The 17,911-nt window shown below is 46.6% G+C and overlaps 1 non-coding gene and 1 pseudogene across 1 annotated transcript; one reads left to right on the forward strand and one right to left on the reverse strand.

Annotated features, from left to right (window-relative positions):
- Nucleotides 1–17,911, reverse strand: part of LOC101688753 — a 37,199-nt pseudogene that overhangs the window by 11,144 nt on the left and 8,144 nt on the right.
- TRNAR-CCU lies at nucleotides 10,877–10,949 on the forward strand. The gene has a single exon. It is a non-coding gene; the product is annotated as a tRNA-Arg (tRNA).

Raw genomic sequence — 17,911 nt, forward strand, 5'->3', positions numbered from 1 at the left:
AATATAAAAGGTCAATGTGCCCTTGAAAAAATGTTCGACATGGGGTGCTTGGGTGGCTCAGTCATTAAGCATCTGCCTTTGGCTCAGGTCATGATCCCAGGGTCCTGGGATGGAGCCCCATGTTGGGCTCTCTGCTCAGTGGGGAGTCTGCTTCTCCATCTCCCTCTGTTGCTCCCCCCACCCCACTTGTGTTCTCTCTCTCTCTTTCCAATAAATGAATAAAGATCTTTTAAAAAATAATTATTTTTTTTTTAAAAGGCCTAACCATCTGGGTAGGATGAATAACAGCCCCCAAAGAGGTCTTTGTCCTGATCCTCAGAACCTGGGACTATGTCCTTGTATGCAGCCATAGGGATTGTTTCGGTGGTCCAAGGTCATCACAAGGATCCTCACAAAAGGAGGCAGGAGGATCAGAGTTCAACAGAGAAGATGGAAGGATGGAAAGCAGAAGTCAGTGAGGAAGAAGCCACATGGCTGGCTGTGAAAATGGAGGAAGGGGCCAAGACATGTAGGCGGCCTTTGGAAGCCAGAGGGCAAGGAACTGGGATCTCCACTGGAGCTTCCAGAAGGAATCAGTCCACCTTGATGTTAGCCCAGTAAGACTTCTGACCTTTAAAACTATAAAATAATAAACTCATGTTCTTTTTACATGAGCTTGTGACAATTTGTTACAGCAGCAAGAGGAAACTAATACAGTCTCTTCAAAGGGAGGTGTTAATTTGCCTCCCGTCCCAGACCCACAGAGCTCAGGAGGCTCACAAGAGAGAAGAAATGTTTGGTGCCTGGGTAGACACAAAAGAAAAGTAGAATGCCCACCACCCATGTTAAGGGGGACTCTTGTGCATCCTCTAACATCTGAATATCTCCTTAAAATGCATTCACGTAACCAATAGTATCATTAAAATTAAAAAAGAAACAAACTCACCTAAGGTAGTGATAAGTGTTGTATAAATTCACTCTTGCATTCATTTAAAAATATTTATTGAGCCCCTGCTCTTTTCGGGCACTGTTCTAACACTGGGGTTTCGGGAAGAACACGGTGGGATGGGTTGAACGCCTGGGTGGCTCAGTTGGTTAAGTGGCTGCTTTCAGCTCAGGTCATGATCCCAGCGTCCTGGGATCGAGTCCGGGCTCCTGAGCAAGGAGCCCGCTTCTCTCTCTGTCTCTTCCTGCCACTCTGTTTGCATGTGCTCGCTCTCTCTCTCTCTCTGAGAAATAAATAAATTTTAAAAAAAAGAACACGGGGGTGGGGGGGATTTGCTGCCCTTGCATATCTTCTGCAGTCTGCTAGCGAGATAGATTATGAACAAAATGATGAGTAAATTACATCGGGTGGGGATTAATGGCATGGAGGATCATATGCCAAGAAGGCAAGTGGTACCACAGTAGGAGCTGCAAGCTTAAAGGGGTGGCCAGAGACGCCTAAACTCAGAAGGCAACTTCTGAGCAGAGGCCTGAAGGACGGGAGAGAGGGAGCCATGGGGACCCTAGGGGAAGGCAATTCCAGATAGAGAGGAGCGAGCAAGGAGGGGAAGAGAAGATGAAGTCAGGGTTGATGGGGCCCAGGATGGGGGTGGGGGGCAACCTTGCCAGGCTTTACAGGCCTTTGAGGGGAATCTGGATTTTACTCGTCGTGAAGCCACTGACAGTAATAAGCAGAGAAAGGACGTGATCAAGTTTGCATTTCAACAAGAGAATAATTTAGCCAAGCGGGGTCGTTAGAGAGCAAATGTAAAACCCCAGGGGAGAAATGGTGTGTGTCTTGGTCCAGCGTGTTCGCATTTGGGATGTTTCACAAATTAAATCAATGGGATTTGCAGATCAGACGGCCACATAATGGAATAAAGAGGGGAGTCGGTCAAAGACTCTGGCCTGAGCACTGGGACTGGTGGAGTCGCTGGCAACTGAGAAACGGAAGCCTGCAGGCTGAGCAGGTTTGAGAGAAAAGATCAAGAGCTTGATTTTGGATGAGTCATCGCAAATCCAAGGGCAGAATTCAGGGGATAAGTCTGCACCAGAGACAGAAATCTGGGACTAGTGTTGGAGGCAGAGACAGCCTGCCTAGATCCCCCTTTGAGGTAGGACTTGCCACTCCAGCCACTGGGAATTCTGACAGCTCCATCAGGCTGGGCCCTGAGTGCCCATGGGTGCACAGAAAGGCTCACAGATGGCTGTCTCCATGGGGTAACTGAGGGAATCGGGGATAGAAGACCCAGGAACTTGAGCCACATAGGGGACAACTCTAGTAGGCTCTGAGTCAAACAACAGAAGACTAATAGTTTATCCACACTCCAGAGCTCCTTGTGGAATCAGTCAAGTCCAACCTTGGGCCTGGATCACAGTTCAGATTCTCCATCCACCCAGCGCTGTTCCTCCTACCCCCCTCCCACAGGTGTCAATCCCTAATAGAGAGATTACACTTCACACAGCATCTCAGTGCCCACTTCCAGAGGGCTCCACGGCCAAGAGGACTCATCAGCATACAGGTGGCACATAAAACCCAGAAGTTGCACTTAAAAAATATAGAGACCACATACACAGACTCTAAAGTATTTCAGGCATTCTTCCCAAGACATCGACTCCTTTGTATCTGTACTGGGAGCCTGACATCCGAACCTAGAGAAACGAAATAAAAATAACAAATATAAGCATTTCCTAAAGGCCACAACGGGAAAGATTGATGATGTCTGACCTCATTAGAATTCAGTATTCAGAAAGAGTCTGGGGGCATCTGGGTGGCTTAGTGGGTTAAAGCCTCTGCCTCTGGCTCAGGTCATGATCCTAGGGTCCTGGGATCGAGCCCCATATCAGGCTCTCTGCTCAGCAGGGAGCCTGCTTCCCTTCCTCTGTCTCTGCCTACTTGTGAACTCTGTCAAATAAATAAATAAAATCTTTAAAAAAAAATTAAAAAAAAAAAGAAAAGAAAGAGTCTGACAAAGGGGTGCATGGGGGGCTCAGTCTGTTGAGTGTCTGCCTTCAGCTTGGGTTGTGATCATGGAGTCCTGGGATCAAGTCCCCCCACGCTGGGCTCCCTGCTCAGCGGAGAGTCTGCTTTTCCCTCTCCCTCCGCCCTTCCACCCACTTGTGCTCTCTCTGTCTCTCTTAAATGAATAAATTAAAAAAAAATCCTTTAAAAATAGGAAAAGAAAAGAAAGATTCTGACTAAAGCCCCAATAGCATGACATTTCATATCCTGATGACCATCAAAAATTACAAAGTCAATAGCAGGTGTTAATCCACAGAAAGAACAAATATCCGTGAGTCCATACTGATCTAAGGAAAGGATCTGGTAAACAGGTAAATGGGGGAAAGGGCTCTTTCTCTCAACAGAATTCAAGTTCATAAATGTAGAAGGAAAAAATGACACAAAAAATCTCTATTAGGCACATAACTGGATAATAACTGTTGCAGACAAGACCCACTGATAGGTGTTAAAATTAGTAGGCAAAAGTTTGAGGGAACCAGACTTGTACAGTCTCAAAGTATCTCCCTTAACATACTTATTAATTACAAAGGGAAAAACCATACCTTTATAGTGGAAAGCACAGCAGACAGCACTATAACCAAGTCAAAGTCAACATCGCCCCTAACAGGACACACGGACATTAGGAAGCCCCGGATATAATCCAGATATGATGCACTGAGAAGGACAAAACATCATTCCCATGGTATTCTTGGCAAAAACGCCTAATTCAGTCCAACTGTGAAAAATAGCAAACCCAACTTGAGGGACATTCTATAAAACAGCTGTATTCTTCAAAAGCGTCAAGGTCATGAAAGGCAAGGAAATACAGAGGAACCGCCAGGGAGATGTGACAAAAAAGGGTTCGATCCTAGAACAAAAAAGGACATCAGTGGAAAGATTATTAAAACCCAAACCAGGTGGGTAGTTTAGTTAACAATATGGGAGCCGATGCTAATCTCCTGGTTTTGATCCTTGTACTGTAATGTCAACGTCGGGTGAGGAGACACAGCAGAATTCCCTGTATTATCTGCAACTTTCCTCCAGATCTAAAATTATCTAGCATTGTAGCTTTGCCTCCCTCTCTCAGGGTCCACCGGCTTTGGGGGGCCAGATGCACAGTATGGAGAAAGCCATGTGCTGAAGAAGGGAGACCTACCAGCAACCAGCACAGTCTTCCCCAAGTGTGAAGGCTCCATCTTAGAAGGGGATCCCCTAGTCTCAGTCAAGCCTTCTTATGACTTGCAGCCCTATAAAACGTCTTCACTGTCAGATCTTCAAGCCAGAACCATTCATCGAAGCCTCCCCTGTACCTGATCCACAGAAAGTGTGTGTGATTATAAATGTTTATTGCTTTCAGTGACTTTTTAAGAGAAAATATTGCTGTTGTGAACAGTGGCCACCAGGTGGCGCTAGGACTCCAAGCATGGAAACAGAGCTGCCGCCAACATTCCAAACAGGTCAATTGCCTCGGAGTTAGTTTACAAATGTATCACAATCCTAATAAAAATGTCATCAGGGTTTCTCCTTAGACACAAACAACCTGATTATGAGATTCATTTGGGAGTACAGCATGCAAAGATAGGAGGAAAAACTGAAAAAGAGGAAGGAGGAGAAGGAAAAACCCAGGGAGTAGCTCTACAAGATATTAAAACCAATATAAAACGTATTATTGGCGTGTGAATAAGCATACAGATCAAGGGAAAATTATAAAATCCAGAAATAGAACCAATTGCGTATGCTTATAATACTATAATAGTTTTTAATTCAGGAAGGGACTTCAGGGAAGTTTTTTAACTTACTAGTGTGGGAGCAACTACACAACCAAGAGAAAAAGCTGAGATCCACTCCTCGCCCTGGATATCACGTTAAATTCAAAGTGCATCAAAGATCTAAGTGAAAAAATACAACCCTCAAATAATACAAGAAAACACTGCGGAGTCTCCCAACCTTGCAGGAGCTGGGTAAATTTTCCAAACTATTCATCAGAATTTCCAAAAATTTGACAACAGAAGCAAGAAAGGAGAATCTTGTTAAATGGCCGAACAAAAGGAAACCTTTCCCAACTTCAAATCGTAAACCCATCCTACATGAGCTAAAGAGTACAGGGGACAAAACGAGAAAAAATACTTTCAACTTGTATCGCAAAGAGTTCATATCCCTAAAATACAAAAAAGGCATCTAAAAATTGAGGGGAGGGGGCGCCTGGGTGGCTCAGTCATTAAGTGTCTGCTTTCAGCTCAGGTCCTGATCCCAGGGTCCTGGGATCAAGCCCCGCATCAGGCTCCCTGCTCAGCAGGAAGCCTGCTTCTCCCTCTCCCACTCCTCTGCTGTATTCCCTCTCTTGCTGTGTCTCTCTCTGTCAGATAAATTAAAAAAAAAAAAAAATGGAAGGGAGGGGGCACCTGGGTGGCTCAGTCCATTAAGTGTCTGCCTTCAGATCAGGTCATGACTCCCGGGTCCTGAGAAAGAGCCCCACTTTGGGCTCCGTGCTCAGCAAGAAGCTTGCTTCTCCTTCTTTCCACCCAGCTCCTGCTCTCTCTCGCTATGACTCTCAAATAAATAAATAGAATTGTTTAAAAAAAAAAGGGGGGGGGAACCCAGAAAACTTTTGTAAATGGGTAGGATATATGAATAGAAAGCTCACCATGTAAGGAAATGCCAATGTCCCCTACAGATATAAAAATATGGTCTACCTCACTCATAAATTTTTAAAACCACAAATTAAAAACTGCACTGAGGGGCACCTCGCTGGCTCAGTCAGTGGAGCATGGGACTCTTGATTTCAGGTTCTTGAGTTCAAGCCCCATAATGGGTGTCGAGATTACTTAAAAAAAAAAAAAATTTACTTATTTGAGAGAGAGAGAGACCACAAGCAGGGTTGGGACAGAGGGAGAAGCAGACACCCAACTGGGCGGGAGACCAAGGTGGGACTTGATCCCAGGACCCAAGACCATGACCTGAGCCAAAGGCAGTACACGTGGGATATAACATAAGGAATTGCCAGCTTGGTGTAATATTGTTATGTAGGCAATTGAGAGGGTACAAAGAGAACTCTAAGAGGTTCTTAAACATCAGCCGAATAGCCTGGAGGACCCCCTTGTTAAAACACAGACTGCTGGGCCTTTGTCTGAATCTCTGATGGGGCTGGGCGGTGAGGGCCTGAAACTGAGTGTCTCACAAGTCTCGGGGGGTGGGGGCTGCTGACCCGGCTTGCTGGTCGGGCGTGGGGACCACGCTCTGACAGCCCCAGCCCCAAGAGACCATAGAAGTAGCAGCAGCAGCAAGCAGCTAGCGCCCCCTAGGGATGGGAGGGAGGGACAGAGATGCTAAAGAGCGGGTCCCCTCGGGCTGGTGCTGATGTTTGTGATAAACTTGATCTTGCAAACTACAGACTGAATTGGGGTGCTGGCACAGGAGGAAGCGTGGCTGGGGAAACACGCTCAGGAACAGCAGGCAATTTCCTTCTGCGTATAGGGTGTCCCACCATCCCGGGAAAGGGGTTCCCAGGGGGCGGGCGTGCAGAACTTTGAGCGCTGAAGCTGGGAGAAATCCTGAGCCAAGCGGAACGAGTTAATCACCCGACTTCTGCAGTCTAGCAAACCCTACTGCCAGGATCTCACAGAGAGCCATCTGGCAAAGCAGGAATGTGGTTTCCCAGCTCGGCATCACAACGCAGAGCAGAGGAGGATGGGTTTGGAGCTGAGGGAGAAGAGCTGCATCACTGATACTCACTTCTCATGGTATTTGGGCCTCAGCAGTCCATCCCCGAGGCTCCGTCAAGGGCACTTTATACATAGGTAAAACCTATCATTTCAGACTCTAGCTAAAAACCTTTCAATAGCAGCCCATGACTTTGTGATTTCGAGTGAGAAGTATATATATATATATATATATATATATATATATATATATATATATATTTTATTTATTTATTTGACAGATCACAAGTAGGCAGAGAGGCAGAGAGAGGGAAGGAAGCAGGCTCTCCACGGAGCAGAGATCCCAATGCGGGGCTTGATCCCAGGACCCTGGGATCATGACCTGAGCTGAAGGCAGAGGCTTTAACCCACTGAGCCACCCAGGTGCCCCGAGAAGTATATGTTTGGTCTCTGTCTCCCTTCCTGGCACAGAGTCCCTAAAACCCTTGGATTTCCTTAAGCGGTAAGAGTGATAAAATGGTAGGAATGTCTTTGGTTATTCAAAACAAGCCCCCTTCAACCACACCTTCCTTCAGTTAATTCAGTGACTTTTAGAATCCCCCTGGGATGGGGACTGTTTGCTAGAGAACCAACTTCCCAGAACTCTCAGCCTCGCTCCTACTGACCTCCAAGAAGAGAAGAGAGGCTAGAAGTTGTGTTAATCCCCAAAGATCAATGATTTAAAGATTCATTTATTTATTTTAGAGAGACAGACAGAGAGACAGAGAGAGAGCAGGGGGACAGGGCAGAAGGAGAGAGAGTCTTAAAAAGACTCCAAGCTGAACAAGGAGCCCAATGAGGGACTCCATCTCATGACCCTGAGATCATGACCTGAGCCAAAACCAAGAGTTGGTTGGGGGCGCCTGGGTGGCTCAGTGGGTTAAAGACTCTGCCTTCGGCTTGAGTCATGATCCCAGTGTCCTGGGATCAAGCCCCACATCAGGCTTTCTGCTTAGTGGGGAGCCTGCTTCCTCCTCTCTGCCTACTTGTGATCTCTGTCTGTCAAATAAATAAATAAATTCTTAAAAAAACAACAACAACAACAACGAAGAGTTGGATGCCTAACTGACTGAGCCACCCAGGTGCCCTGAATTCCAGCTTTTTAATGCAACATAAAAGGCTCTTTGAAATTATTTTTTTTAAATCAAAAGAAACCAAAACAAAAGACAAAGTTATTTGCACTTACAGCCTAGTCCCCTTTCCTGAACTTTCTGTCCCAGAAATATATAAATCTTCATTTCCTAAAGCAAATCATATTCCCAAGGTGTAATGCTTCGAATAGACTATTCCCACATCTGGGTTAAGAACACATAAACCCCCTTTTTAGAAAAAAAATCGGATCAGAAGATGTGCTTCCCCTTTAAGAATGGAAGTTAGTTTTCAATCGATGAAGGGTTAGCTGGATTTGAAGGCCAGAGAAAATCTCAAAGCAAATGTATTTTTGAATTCCACAGTTATTTACTGTTCCCGAGCTTCTAACACCCAAGGAGAAAAAAGAGAAGAAGGCTCCCAGTGCTAATGAAACGTGCTAGTTTTTCTTTCCTGTTAAAGATATTTATACCTGAAGTCTTTTCAAGGCTCCAAACACTTTCAAATGAATTCCATAGATGAAAAGCAATAGTTGGTTTGGAAAATCAGAGATGGTTTATAAAAGCCTATCTGATGACATAAAAGATTCAACAGCAGTTTACTAAGCTCATTGTTCCTTTTTTAGTAGTCTCTCCACCTGAGATGGGGCTCGAACTTACAACCCCAAGATCAAGAGTTGCATGCTTTTCTCACTGAGCTAGCCAGGTGCCTCTACTAAGCTTGTTCTTAAACTCAAAGGGTAGGAATTAGACTCTTTGTATGTTTATGCGGTTAAGAGTGGTTTTGCTTTTCTTCTCTCTTTCTACAGCAATACTTTATTATTATTTTTTAAACAAGTGATTTCTGACCAGTCCTGTTTGGTTTTTCTCCAACATAAATCCATTGTGAGGATTTTCAAGGCAAACTCGAGGTTCCGTATGGGGTCCCACAGGATTTGGAACCTTCGTCCATTGCACAAGATTATAACAGCATGACTGTCTTCCCACTATGCCGATCCTCCTTTGAGGCTGTAACTGCGGGTTTTGGTCTCCACCTCGAGCAAGTTGTGGTTACCTGAGTCTCAGCGGACTGGAAGGTAGAGTGCAGGGGGTATGAGTGGGCACCCTGCCCAGCAGTGCCCGACCTGTGGCCTGGTGCAAGGATCCAACTGCCCTGGGCCTGTCTTCCTTTCCCACAGAACAGGGAGGGTAATGACTCCTATCTCATCCCTTACAGTGACAATTTCATGAGATGATGCGTATTAGGTCCAGAGCATATGGTTCAAGACTTTTTTAAAGATTTCATTTATTTGAGAGAGAGAGAGAGAGAGAGAGAGCACAAGCAGGGCAGAGAAGCAGAGGGAGGGGGAGAAGCAGACTCCCCGCTGAGCAGGGAGCCCAGTGCAGGACTCGATACCCGGACCCTGGGATCATGACCTGAGTCGAAGGCAGACACTTAACCCACGTGCCACAGAGCTTGAGACTTTAGATAGAATTTAAATGTTCACTGTTGGAGCTATTTTCTTTGAAATATGGTCAACAGCACTCACGTCATACTTTTAAGAGCTGAAACCAGTAATATGTTCAGTGATTAACAGAGATCTGGCCTACAGCAAGCTCTTGCTTGGTAAATCCCTCACTTTAGACTCCTTCTGTCTCCTAGCTGCTCTGGAGCATCTCAGTCTCCCCCTTCAGAATGCACCCTGCTGACCAGCTAGCTTGGCTGCTTCTCATATCTCCCCCGGGGCGGGATATTTCTCCAAAAGAAAGACCCAGGTAAGAGCCGCTCAGACACACCACCCTCCATCTCTCTGACTCTTGCTGTGATGAGTCTGGGTCTTGGGGTCACACCACATGGGAAAGAGCTAATTAAGTGGGGTCAAGTGCTGGCCTCGGGTTTTATAACAGCAAATGTTGCTCAAAGGAGCAGCAAGGCAGAGTCGCCCCTCTGGGTTTCCAGCCAACTCCCCAGGGCAGTGAGCAGGTGGCCGCAAGGCTGCATGACAGCAGGGCTCTGCCCCTGCAGTGCAGCAGGTACCACACTGTGGCCGTGGTTCGGCTGGTGCCTTTGGAGGTGGCCTAGAATGACAGTTGGTGGATGTCACCTTGCTACAAATGCATTTAAGCCTGTGTATTAATTTTCTGGGGCTGTTGTAACAAAGGACCATAGCCTGGGAGGCTTACACAACAGAAACGTGTTGCCTCACAGTTCTGGAAGCTACAGGCTCCAAATCGAGGTGCCCCGAGGGCTACTTCCTTCTGAGGGCTGAGAGGGAAGGATCTGTTCCAGAATCTTCTACCTGCCTCTTCACACCCTCTTCCTTCCAGCATGCCTGCATTCAAATCTCTTCATTTTATAAGGACACCAGCCTTATGGGGTTCAGGCCACCCAAATGACCTCATTCTAACGTGATAGCTCTGTAAAGACCTCTCTTTCACATGCTGAGGTACTGGGGGGCTGGACTGGGTGGGGAGAAGGTCCCATTCATCCCTCACAGCCTGCTTGGCCATTCACGGTTATGAGAGACGTCGGTCATCCCGTCATTGAGAGTGCTAGGGAGTATGTCTTGTCAAGGCAAGGGCTGGTCGGAGCTGTCATTGTGTAAACACTGAGGAGCAGACCCACAATACAACAGCCAGACAACCTCCTCTGAACTATGGGTGAGGTCCAGGTTCCACCCCTTGAGGCACTTTTGTTGTATGAAAGGTTCCCTGGAAACCGATGAAACCCTAAGGTAGCCATAGGTCTGCCAATCTCCTCACCCTCGGGAGGCAGCAACCCCATACCAGGGGTCACAGGGTCAGAAAACTCCAAGGCTACAGAGCCGACTGGATTCATAGAACTCGAGCCTCCTTAGTGTTCTGTCCAATGTGCATGTTGACTTTGGCTCATCTTACTGAAGTGAAAGCCATTTTAACACCTGTTATGCCAATTCGAATTCCCTCTATGTTGCCTGGAGAGAGAGCTCATTAAAACCTGGTAATAGCCACTTCTGGAGTGTGGCCCTGTGATTAGGGCCCATGTGCAGTGTAGATCCAAACACAACACCCACATAGCCATCACTCGATCCCAGGTGGCTTTTTTTTTCTTCAGATTTTTAATAATCATCTTGGCAATACAAAATTAAAAAAAAATATATAGGGGCACCTGGCTGCCTCAGTTGGAAGAGCGTGTGACTCCTGATCTCAGGGTTGTGGGTTCAAGCCCCACGTTGGGTATGGAGATTACTTCCAAATAAAATCTTTTAAAAATATATAATAAAAATGAATAAAATAGAATAATAAATGTATCTGCATAGGGTTTATAATGAAAACAATTCCCCTCCCCACCCCACCCCACCCTCACCCTGCCCATCCTCAACCCCAGCTCTGCACCTCAGAATCTGTGGAAGTATCTTAACGTCAATACAGACAATAACGACAACTTTCAACAGCAAAGCTCTCTCTTCCTGGACACTACAGAGCCTGAATTTTAACCAGTAGGGGGGAAAAGGAGGTGTCAGTGAAGCCTTTTTTTCTTTTTTAAGATTTTTTTTATTCATTTATTTGACAGAGAGAGATCACAAGTAGGCAGAGAGGCAGGCAGAGAGAGAGAGAGGGAAGCAGGCTCCCTGCTGAGCAGAGAGCCTGATGCAGGACTCCATCCCAGGACCCTCAGATCATGACCTGAGCCAAAGGCAGAGGCTTAACCCACTAAGCCACCCAGGCGCCCTGCCTTTTTCTCTGAGTAAAATGAACTGCACGTGCAGTCTCAGAGGGGACATGATACAGCAGAATCAAGGAGTGGATGGAAATCCAATATGGCAGCCTGTGGTTCTTAAAACTGAGATGCTTCTCGCCTGCCATTAAATTCAGCATTTTCAAGGCATAAGTCAGTGGTTTTCAGCACATTCTCAACGTGTTGTGTCCATGACCAGAATATTTTCATCACCCCAAAAAGAAACCCCATTCCCATGAGCCATGACTCCGCATTCCCCTCTTCCCTCAACCGTGGCAGCCACAAATCCACTTTCTGTCTCTACCGATCTGCCTCATGTAAATAGGGTGATAACAGTATTTGTCCTTGTATATCTAATTTATTTTTCTTTTTTAATATTTAAAAAATTTTTTTTTTACTTTTGTTTATTTGACAGAGAGAGAGATCATAGGTAGGCAGAGAGGAGGAAGCAAGCTCCCTGCTGAGCAGAGAGCTTGATGTGGGGCTCGATCCCAGGACCCCGAGACCATGACCTGAGCCGAAGGCAGAGGCTCAACCCACTGAGCCACCCAGGCGCCCCTGTATGTCTAATTTCGTTCAGCAAGCGTAGTTTTGTTCAGATTCAGCCACCTGATGACCTGTCTCAGAACTTCATTCTTTTTTGTGGCTGAATATTTCATTTCATACCACATTTTGTTTATCCATTCATCAGTTGAACATTTGGGTTGTTTTCACTTTCTTTTTTTAGAGAGAGAGCAGAGGCGGAAGGGGCAGAGGGAGAGAGAGAATCTTATGCTGGACGTGGAGCCTGACATGGAGCTCGATCTCATGACCCTGAGATCATGAGCTGAGCCGAGATCAAGCATTGGACGCTTTACTGACCCAGGCGCCCGTTTCCACCTTCTGACCACTACAAGGAGCTGCTGTGAACGTTCGTGTACAGGTTCTTGTGTGAACATCTGTTCAGTTCTCTTGGGCGTTTCCTTCACAATGGAATTGCTGAGTGAAGCGGCGACCGTGTGTTTAACTTGCTGAGGGACCAGTGTGTGGCTCGAGAGCAGCGCTGAAGACAGGAGAGCAGCAGCTTGTATTATTAGTTGACTGATGCTGGTTGCCACAACAGAACACCACAGATCGGGGGGCTTAGACAATAGAAATTTACTGTCCCACAGTTCTAGAGGCTGCAAGTCCAAGATCAAGGTGTCAGCGGGGCTGGTTTCTCTTGAGGCTTCAGAGTGGCTTCCCTGTGTCCTCACATGAACTTTTCTGGGTGTGTGTGTGTCCTTGGTGTCTCTTCCTCTTCTTTCAAGGACACCACCAGTCCCATGGGATTAAAACTCCACTCTCATGGCCTCATTTAACTTTAATGACCCCCCCCAAAAGTTCCCATCTCCATATTTGGTCACATTGGGGGGTTAGTACATCCACACACAGATTTGGGGGGAGGGGGTGGACATGGTTCAATCTCTAACAAGGTGATAGGCAGGAGCTGAGAAGGGACCGGAACCAGGTCACAAGGGCCTTGAGTAAGATATGGTTGGGGACATTCTTCTTGACCTATCCACCCACTGAGGTCCCCAAGGAATTGGTTCCATGGAGCATTCCCTTTCTGTCCTTTACCTTCTAGGTAGGACTAAGCACTAAATGCGGCTCAACAGTGCATTTTTCAAGGTTGTCCAGGTAAGAGTAGACCCAGTGGGAATGAGCAGACACAAATGGCCTGAAGAGTAAATGCCTGGGAAGGGTTATGCAGATTAGATACAAGGAACCTACCTCTTTAGGCTTCCTTCCTTCCGTGGGTCAGCTATTGAGGGCTACAGAACAGAATCTAAGCCTTTAACTCCTGCTTTCCACAGATCTGAAGGCCTATTGTGCCAGGGACTGTTCTAGGCCCCGGGCCCTCACAAGCTTTTGTTCTAGGCCCGTACCATCCAACATGGTAGCCACTGGCACAGCTGGCCAGTCTGAAATGAAATGTGCTAAAGTATAAAATACACACCACATGTCAAAGGCTTAATATAAACTATTTCATTAATAATTTTTATATTGGATGCATCTGAAATAGTATTTCATTATATTTGGTTAAATAAAAAGTATCTTATTAAAATTAAGACCATTTTTTTAACCTTTCTTTTTATGAGACTCCTAGAAATTTTGAAATTACATATGTGACTCACATTGGTGGTTCACACTCAATTTCTCTTGGACTGTGCTCTCCCAGACTAGGGTCCACCCAGAGACTATGTTTGATCTAGCTCATCCCAGTGGACAGAATCAAAGGCGGTCCTTCATCTGGACCACCATTCTTAAGGACTGGGGGATGATATCTAGCTGATATCATCTAGCTGATGATATCTGTTTTAAAATGAGCTGTAGGGGCACCTACGTGGCTCAGTGGGATAAGCGTCTGGCTCTCGGTTTCAGCTCATGTTGTGATCTCATGGGTTGTGGGATCAAGCCCCGCATCGGGCCCCATGCTCAGTGCGAAGTCTGCTTGAGATTCTCTATCTCTGCCTCTCCCCCTGCTTGTGCTCTCTCTTTCTCTCTTTTTCTCTCTCTCTCAAATAAATAAGTAAAATATTTTTTTAATGAACTGTATGGCCAGAAATAAATGGGAAAGGGAAGGAAAGAAAGATGAGATCTTCACCCAGCTGGGGAGAGTAGGAGGGATGCAAAGAGTCTCTAAAGCCTGAGAGCCAATTTCCAACTTGCCCTCTGTGTTGGCAAAATCACGGGCACCAAAAATGCCCATGTCCTAATCCCTGGAGCCTGTCAATGTATTATCTTTCCTGGCAAAAGGAACCTTGCAGATGCGATGAAGCATTAAGGATTTTGAGTTGAGAAGATTATCTTGGATTATCCAAGTAGATCCAATGTAAGTACAGGGGTCCTTACAAGTGAAAGAAGGAAGCAGGAGGGTCAGAAGGGGATGCGGATGTAGTGCCTAGCTCTGAGGATGGAGGAAGGGACCATGAGCCGAGGAATACAGGTGGCCTCCAGAAGCTAGAAAAGGCAAGGAAATGGATTCTCCCCTCAAGTTTCCAGAAGGGGTGCAGCCCTGTGACCCTTGGTTTTAGCCCAGGGAGACGCAGTTCAGATTTCTGACTTTTCGAACCAGAAGATGATAAATGTGTGTTGTTGTAAGCCTCTTAGACTGTGGTGACTTATTCAAGGATAGTAGGGAAACCCCTAGTTTGGGTCTTCAATCTGCCTAGAGGGTCTTTGGACAAGTGACTTTCTTCTCTGCTAAGGCTGGGGGCAGAAAGATTGGTGGGGGGAGGGAATGGGTGGCATTCTCGTGGAGGGGAGTGACATATTTGTCTGTACTGGGCACCAGCAGAGATGGCATTATGAAAATTAGGATGAAACAAATACCAAAATCTGGATGGCTGTCCAGCATCTCATTTACTTCTAAGAACAGCCCCATGATTTGGATGACTATTATTATCCCATGTTAGAGCTAGGGAAATCAAGGTCAGAGAGGTTGGGTAACTTGCCCTCAGTCAACCTTGGTTTGCAGACTGCTGAGAGGCATTCTTTGCTAATGGGAGAGGTTTGACCAACAGCATGGATCCATACGTTTCATTAATTCATTCACCCCATAGATAGCTGACGTTCAGGGTAGAGTGATGAACAGCTCAGGCCAGTTGAGTCTCCCCATGGGACTGGGGGTGGGGTGGGGATCAAGGCGCTGCTTTTGCAGCACTATGTGCTTCTAAGCCTCAGAGCCCATTGCCTTCCCATTTGTCATAACCAAATTCATCATGGTTCTCATCTTTGTTTTCCTTGGGAATTCCCCCAATACACTTCCCTTTATTGTCCTGGGTTCCCTCTCCATTCTCCATTGTTCTTTGCATTGTCTTTGGCCCTGCCCATCTCCTGCCTCCCTCCATCCTTCCCAAACTCTTCCACAGTGAGCCCTACAAACCACTCCCTGAATATTCTCTCCAACTTTTGCCCTAATGAAAACCAGATCCATCCCTGGATATAGCCCTACAATCCTAACTGAAGGTTCTTCACACTCCCGACTCACCAAACAACTCATGGTCTAGAGGATGAGAGGGGTGGTCAGCATATATGCCCCAGAAACAAATGAGCCCAAACCCCAGTGGTTCTCACATACATAAAAGCAGAAACTCACTCGTGTTCCCTCATCCAGTGTGGGGTGGCTGGGGTCTGCTCCATGCCTTCGTCCATGGACCCAGTGTCTTCATTCACAGGCAGCCTCTGAATCCCCTGGAAGATAGAAAAGACACACGGAGTGCCATGAACCGGCTTTTGAAGTGTCCACTCAGAAAAGATGCATGTCACTTGCGTTCAAATTTCATGGGCTAAAGTGAGTCATATGGCCAAGCCAGCTATCAGCTGAGCTTCAGAAGAGGCCGCAAATATCATAAACAATGTGCTATCGTATTGGCACCCCAATGGTGTTTCCAGATATTATTAATCCTTCTCCACTCTTATTTTTTTAAGATTTTATTTATTTACTTGAGAGAAAGAGAGAAAGCACATGCATGTATGCATGAGCCAGGGGGGAGGGACAGAGGGAGAAGCAGACTTGCCACCAAGCAGGCAGCTGACCTGGGGCTTGATTCTAAGACTTTGAGATCATGACCTGAGCCAAAGTTAGATGCTTAAACAACTGAGCCACCCTGCGCCCCCATGCTCCTATTTTTTTTTTTTTTAATACTGCTTCCCCTTGACAGACCTCATGGAGTGATGTCTAAACCCTCTTGTCTTCCAGCTCTTCACGGTCTTCTAAGAAATCTGAGAGTCACACTTGGCTCTTCCTTCTCCTTCACCCCCTATCAGATCCTTTAGAATGTTCCCGAGATTCTCTGTCACTTCTCTCCATCCCCACCACAACTATCTTCCTCCAAGCCACCATCATTTCTTGCGTGAACAACTATCACAGCAGCTTGGTCTACGATTCATACATCATCTACCCAACAAACGGCAGAGTCAGTCACGCTGCCTAAATCCTTCCATAGTTTCCCACTGACCTTCTGGGAATGTCCAAAATCCTTACCTTTTCCTAGAAAGCTCTTCCCAGCAGGACCCCACCTGCTGCCTCAGGCCCTGCCACTGTCCTGGTCACTCCACAGTCCAGGACCTGGGCTTCTTCTGTGTCATATGCTGACACTTGAATGCTTCAGGAATTTCATAACACAGTTCTCTTTGCCTGGAACTCTCTCTACACACCCCTCTTCATCTCTCAGGTCTTAACTTCCTCACTGAGATCTTCAGATCCAGTATTCCTTCTCTGTAAGTGCTCCTGCAGCACCCCTACTGCCCCTGTGAGATACTCAACACTCCCTGTGGTGCTTGCTCAGTGCCCCGCCTGCCCACCCAGACTGGAGCAGCATGAAGGCAGAGGCTGTCTGCGCCATTGCTACATAGCATTACTGTGCTCATACTCAGTAAATATTTTTTCAGTGACACAGTGAATTTGTCATACATAGAGACTGAGGGAAGGACATAATCAAGGTTAATAGATGCAATTAGCTATGAGGAAATTAGCCTCCTGACATAATCAAGGGAGGCAGAAGAGGCTAGGAGACCTGAGCTACGTCTGGATCCCTTAGTCCCAAACCCATCATACACCGCTCCCTTCCTGCATCTCCCTATGTTTCTAACCTCATAAAGTGTCTTCCTCCCACCCATTGAAAGAAATCTGGTTCCATGACGGAGGAAGCGCTTCTTTCTCTCTTCCCTCATCCTCACCCCTGCTGTTCTCACCTCTCCCCCAGTCCTTCCCAGTGCATCCCACAGGTCCTCCTAGCCAAGGCAGCTGGAAGAGTCCAGAGCCTCGCCAAGATGTTGCCTGTCCTCAGATTCTTTCCTGAGCAGAAGGACGTGAATGACACTCTGAAGAAAGGAACATCCTGATGCCTCCATGAGACACATCCCAGGCCTGGGCTTGTTAAATCGGGCTGCCTAACCAGGCGGGACTATGGGTGCGATGCAAACAGCTTTGGAAAGGCTTCCATGTCAAGACCTAGTTCCTCCTTCCAGGGCAAAGGCTGTGTCTGAGATTATAGCACGATAGACAATGTTAGTTTACCGTAACCAAGTACCACAGACCCAGCGGCTCAGACAACAACAGAAATGAACTTTCTCACAGCTCTGAAGCATCCAAGATGGACGCGTCCGCAGACTTGGTTTTTGCTGAGGCCTCTCTCCTTGGCTTGTAGATTGTTCACATTACTGGCTCAATTTCTGTTTTTCTGACCAAACCTCACTTGATGCACTTTGCCTTCTGGAGCCATAGGACTATATCCTGGCCAAATGGATAGGAGCAGAAGGAAGGTGGACGTCTTCCGGGTCATGCCCTTAAAAGGAAGCTAATGGCTCCATACTTCCAAGTTCTGGCTTCTCAGACGCTAGGATGTGAATGTGGTGGCAGGGGGATGGCTACAGCCATGCGAGTCAGGTTAATGCTCAGAGCAGAGCAAGATGAAAGGCGGGACCTATGATCTCTGGG

This window comes from Mustela putorius, unplaced genomic scaffold, assembly GCF_011764305.1.
Source record: "Mustela putorius furo isolate JIRA1106 unplaced genomic scaffold, ASM1176430v1.1 tig00000196_pilon_pilon_pilon, whole genome shotgun sequence".
Taxonomy (NCBI): domain Eukaryota; kingdom Metazoa; phylum Chordata; class Mammalia; order Carnivora; family Mustelidae; genus Mustela; species Mustela putorius.